We start from the raw sequence: 6,283 nt of genomic DNA, 5'->3' as shown, positions 1-6,283 counted from the left end.
GACAATCATATTTCTCGTAATAGATAGAAAGGCTTTAATGTAGGGGATATTACCTGAGTAGCCATGTCTCTTAGGACGTGCCGTCTGTAAACTGAAAATAGCTGAAGTAGCCTTTTTTTTTTCAAGTTGACATTCTTTTTTTATGGTTTTCACCTGTATTTCATGTGAGTACATACGTTTAAGCTATAGCAAACAGGTGTTTTTTCCACAAATCCAAAACTTGTAAGCAGTATTTGCACTTTTTAGATATCGTATCTGAAGTTAAATGACGCTAACAAGTCTAGCTTCTCTAAAAACTATTCAAATATTAACTTGCACCGTTATTAGTCTCATAATGACTAGTGCTCTCGTCTTCATAGATCTCTACTTCACAGGATAAGCCCGTTGCATCTTATCCATAGTCTCTCCAGCGGTTCATTTTGAATCGATTCCACCCAAACCATGAAGTCAATTCCCGATAGCGAAGTGTTTTTTTTTTTTTATTGAACTGTGCTTTATTAAATGCTGGTAGTTTGTCTGGAAAAGCAGTGCGGAACAAATCTTAAAGTCCTCTTCACATTTGCGAAACTTTTTTTCGTGACTGACGAAACGTGAAAAACGTGACTTTTACGCCTTCAGTTTAAATGCGTGACCTATTTTTTTAAATAAATTGTTTTTATTATTCCGAACATATTTAGAATAGACAGGATTATTGCCGCCGAAATTTGGAAATTTCGATTGCGGTACGTGCCTTTTTGAATTCGTCGTGAATAATTTCGTTACAAAATAAGGCAGAAAGATTACCTAACAATAATGGATGCAGGTATAACTATGTAAAAATAATATTAAAAATCTAAATTAAAATAATATTATATTAAAATTCGCGTCATTAATACTCGCCTACTTAATAATTCGCGGACTGATAACAATAATAATAACATGAGCTGCGCCATACAGCAGAATATGCGTCCCGGCATAATTTAAATGACAGAACTTAGAGTTGTATCGTGTGTGATTCATGCAAAACGTACCTAATGTATTCATTGTTTGTTTTATTTATGCCTCTGAACCCCATGAGGAGTTTAAGGGACACTTGAATTTATCAGAAAGGGCAATCGTTTATCATTCATTGTGATCTAATTCAGGTGGAAGCTATGAATCAAAACTGTGGAGTGGATATGGATGGGCATTATTTCTTCCACTACGGAACGCAGTAGTCAGATACGAAAAAAAAAAAATAGTCCTCATCTTTGTTGTCGATATATCAAAATAATGAGCATTGTAAACATAAAACGCTGATACGTTTGAACGAGCTTGTAAAGGTTTGTCAGCATGTAACCGTGCTCACGAGTACCTGAGCGGATATTTTTATAGTCTCATCTGTTCATCAAGTTGTACCTATATAAAATGTACAGTTTTCCGTTTGCCCTCGCCATGCAGCTGCTTTGCCTACTGGAGACACTTTCGGGCTACGTTCAACACTTACAAAGTATAGAAATATTATATGGTATATATATTGTATAATAGAAACTCAAAATTCCTAAATAATAATTTTCTAAAAACTACCAAAAATTATTGATTTGTAGTCTTCGCATTAGGTGTGTACAATGCACAGTCGACGGGAGGCTTTTTCGATGTCCGAACATGTAGCGCCGTGTCAAAGCACGTCGGCGCTTTCTCTTCTGTAAACCAAACAACAGCTTCATGGAGGGCCCTGACGGGACATGCGTCGGCGGTTTCGCCACCTCCGCTTCATCGGCGAAGGTTCTTCAACCTTGGAGGCGGGTTCGACATATTGCGGGCAATTTACAGCACTAGAATGGAAAAAGTTTGCCGGTATTGGAAGAAGCATCAACCCCCAAAACCAAAACCTCCTCTGAGGTGACAACAGGAGTCGATGGCTCAACAGCTGCGGCAGATGGTACCACGGCAGCAGCGAGGACGGCGAGTAAACGGCTGAAAAATGCGAAAATTGAATCAATACTTACGAAGCTAAGTTCAATTGGACAAACATTTTTATTACAACTGAACAATGATCTGATCTCAACCTTAGACGTTGTGTAACTGGAGCTTAGTGCAGTAGGATTGTTCTAATTTAGAGAAGACTTAGCATAGTTTACGGCAAGTAACTGACGGCAAGATGCGCTTTGGTGACAATTCAAGTATCACATCTGTTCGTTCGGCTCTTTCGGGAATCTTGACATTTAATACGATAACATCTTCGGACAACATTAAAATTTATACAGTAGAGCTAACGACCAAGTAAGTTATAGGCCAAAGTCTATGAATATAAGAAGAGATTCACTAGAGCGTAGTACATTTATTTCAGAAACGAGAGATCCATATTCAGTGTTTTTGGGCATTTTTCTCATCCATCTTAAACAACCAGTTGACTGACGAGCTTTTTATCATCGTATTAGTCTAACTCTAAGGACAGCTCAACTACATTAAACATGATAGGCCATTTGTAACTGACATCAGAAAGTTATTCATACGAAACGTCTATGAAAAATTAACATCGCTTCTCTTGAGCATGCTTCCCATAATCGTTCCCCTATGTCCAGATTATCTTATTTGATTCCATACTAAAAAAAGGCTTACTTAAGTAAGACAAGAGACTCACCTCCTACTTCGAAAAATACGTCCCATGTAATACACTCACGACTAATCTTACATTCGAACAACTCTTGTCTGGAAAAACAAATTAAACTGTGAAAGCTGGATTATATTAAGATATATATATATATAGAAGAAGATAGATATGGATAAGAATCAAGTTCGAAACACACGTTCGTATAATATATTCATTCATTTCGAGCCACAATTCCTTTCCGTCCTCTCCCTGTCAAACCATATTAGAAACATAATATATATATAGATTTGCAGTCGCACGCATTACCGGCTAGAACAATTCACAGAGCTGTAAGCAACCTGAAGTTGAACAATAAACATAAGATTTTTTTTCTTCAGTACGATACAAAAGAGGCGAGAACGATCTCGCTAAGAATAAAATTTAGACTCGGCTAACTCAATAATCTACAGCGAATGAAGGATGTATGCTTGTATATATTCGACAATCTGCAGCTGCATATTGTTTTCTATGTTCTTCCTTATATATTTTAGAAAAATGACTATATCAGTAAATGAATATGTAGAACATGCGCAATGACCATCAGTGGTTATCAATTCTATAGGCCCTATTCAGGTTATAGGTCACTTCTTAATCAAGTCTTGGATATAACTCCGATATTACTACACATAACTAAAAATTTATCAGAATTTGTTATTTTTTAAGGAAACTCTGCGACTTTTTGCGAAATTTAAGGAAAAAAATGCGACCTAAATTTCAAGCTGAATAAAATTTCAAGCTTCTTTTATATTGGATTTATCAGGATTTGTTCCGCTTTCCAATAGACGTTCTTCTGTCTGTATTTGGTAACAACTACCGGAAATAATATAGATTGTCGCTAATATTACCTAAACGGCTTGGATTTAGTAATACTGTGTTTTTGTAGACATTATCCTGGGGCAGTCCGAGGTCTGATTTCACACAGGATTCTTTACGAGTCTCGCGCCAACACTTACTGAGGCATGTATTTTTTTTAGGATTTCGGTCTACAAAAACGAAATGACGTATGCAATTGTTCGTAATAATGATGCGCATGTAGTACGCACCAAAGTGACCCCGTAGAGGAAGAACTACATAATAACAAACAAATGTAAATCATTTAATAGAATTTACCGAAAGAACTACTTACAATGGGCTATCGCTCAACGAAGCTTTATTCTATCGTTAAACGCCGAAACTCCCCTTATAATGGCATGAGAAATAAGTAAGTCACCACACAATTGGACGCTTGTTAACGTTTAAATGAAAAAAAATACAGTTCAAAAAACAAAAGTAAATATTAAAAATAAATAATCTAGAATTATTTCATAATAATACAAGTTTCAAGTTGTTTAGTTTGGAATTAGAGTACTCGAAGTGCATTAATTTCAACCGTAAAAATGTATGTGGACGCGACTGTGTAAAGTTATGATTTTAATTTTAGTAGACGCTAGATAGGCATCCATCCATTGGACCTAACTGAAAGGGTACAACAGAGAACTTTATTTTAACGCTGCACAAAAAAGGTCAGTGCACTGATTTTAGTGATGTGTCGATACGACAAAACACGGAATTTGAAGTGATTTTGCCGATAAGCGGCCGGTTCTAATAGAATGGCCGTGTAAGATAAACGTCAGATTGTAAGATCAACAAATGTCATTCGCAAAAAAACAGCAAAGCGATCTTGGACTGCTCTGCGTGGAGGGTTCTCACTTGTTATCACGAACCAGAATACCAATAGCTCCCGTCGAATGTTTAGCCGTACTTGGGTGACCGGGCACTATCTACCCGTGTATATATACGTAGGAATCGAGTTTGCGTTAATAAGCACATTCGTACCTGTCAGTTGTTTATGGAACAATTATCGTAACATTCTCTGAACAAAGTTACAAACTCTCTCTGAACAAAAGTACCTACAAACAAGCTTTCTAGGTAGCGCTATTGTTTTTACATGGTTCGAATTCGAAAAGTATGCTATACTTTGGACTAGTGTTTCATATATACAAAGAATGCTCATATCAATTTTGAGGCTTTGTGTTTCAGGGATGACAAAGGTGGTGGCTTCGAATACATAACTGAAATTCTATGTGTACATGTCAATATTTTGTAGCGAAACGCCTATGCCAATTCTATAATGTGTATTTTTCCGACCTGAAAAGCATGGACCGGAGCAGTGTGCAATTAACGTTCAACTAAACAGAGTTTCGAGCCTTACGTCCAGGACCTACGTTAAAAATTTATTCTTTTAAACGAAAAATGGCTGTCCCATCTCAGCAGAAGGTATGGGTTGTCTAAACCTCCTGTTAAGCTTACACCACTTTACGTTGCCCTAAACCTAGTAGGCTAACACGTTACCGCTGCACCACTATGGAAGTCATATTCTGTTACTGGCGGCTCTTGTGTAGCTTTATTGGATCGATTTCTCTTATACTGGCAAAAAAAAACGCTTCCTTTCTCATTAGTTCTTTTTCTTTAGTAAGTTACGCCTGTTTTGTGGCGGTTGCTCAACTGGCTCCCCAGCCAGATATGAAACGATCCAAGCCATATCGACATATACTGGTTTTTGTCAATATAGTTGTCGTACATGAAATTCTGCATTATGTATTCGAATACATCTATTTAGATTTGTGGCTGTAACGACAATGCTTGGTAACTGGCCTAAATGGAGAAAGTTTACAATATTGTCAAACGGGAACTGTATTACCGCAGATAGTTGTGGATGTTATACAGGATCCTACAATTATTTTTCTGTCTTGAGCACCGTATACTGAGTGATCCGAAACCCAGCGTAAAATTAGTTTAACTTCGTTTGCTATTACGACGATAAGTTGGACGTGATTAGAATTTAAATGTATGCAATCTAGGGTGCTCAACGACATTATAACTTACTTGGCCGTAGTAAAGTAACATTCGAAAATATCACAAAGCTTCGAAAGTTCTAATTTCACATTGATTGCCGACTTTATGAGCTTTTATTATGGTCAACGTTACGACAAAATGAGCCAATGGCTCTTTCATTTCTAATCTGGGTAACCAAAACAATACATTTATAAGAGCTGAAATTTTAAGGTTTTTTACACATCCTTGTGCTGCATACAGCATGTTAAGGGGACTTAAGGCATCTATTATAGAGAGCATCGAACCAAAATTTTTTTACAGATACCTGTATATTTCATTTTTCTTTCATGCGTATAATACTTCTTGCGCGCAAACGTATCATTAATCGAACAACAACAGGGGCATATGATTAAACTGCAAACGAATCTCTGCAAAATCTGCAGAGAAAGAATAAGATCTCGTAAGTTTTTTTTTCTATTAAGAAATATCTTAACCTCGTTCCTCGCAATATATATACTGTACTTTAAGTTAGTTTCTACCAGACTGCTGTGTGTGCCGGAGTGTTCAGATTTCATTAAACATCTAGCTGTCAAGTCCATTTAGCTGCTTTCGTTCCGCGAAGTTGCAACATGCTGTTTCATCCAAACAAACTGGACGTTCTCGAGTGTATTGCACGTTTTTGGGCACGCTCCCAAGTTTCTTGCAAGATACAAGTTATTCCTTGTGAGTCAGACAGTCAGGCGACCTATACGTCGATAACATTATTGTTGACCAGATCAGTTCAATAGCCTAAAATACGACACAAAACATTCATTGGGAGTAGTTTGATAAGGAGTTAGCAGCTACGGTTTGTCATTA

The 6,283-nt window shown here is 37.0% G+C and overlaps 1 long non-coding RNA gene across 1 annotated transcript; it reads right to left on the bottom strand.

The window, feature by feature from the left end:
• Window positions 1-319: 319 nt before the first annotated feature.
• LOC147756601 (uncharacterized) lies at window positions 320-2,814 on the bottom strand. The gene is made up of 2 exons (XR_015322861.1): window positions 2,603-2,814; window positions 320-1,935 (listed from the first exon to the last, which is right to left on the bottom strand). It is a non-coding gene; the product is annotated as an uncharacterized LOC147756601 (long non-coding RNA).
• Window positions 2,815-6,283: the final 3,469 nt, after the last annotated feature.

This window comes from Varroa destructor, unplaced genomic scaffold (assembly GCF_002443255.2).
Source record: "Varroa destructor unplaced genomic scaffold, Vdes_3.0 BEIS01000003.1, whole genome shotgun sequence".
NCBI lineage: Eukaryota > Metazoa > Arthropoda > Arachnida > Mesostigmata > Varroidae > Varroa > Varroa destructor.
Note: the sequence above shows the minus strand (reverse complement) of the source record. Positions and strands in the feature narration are given on the sequence as shown.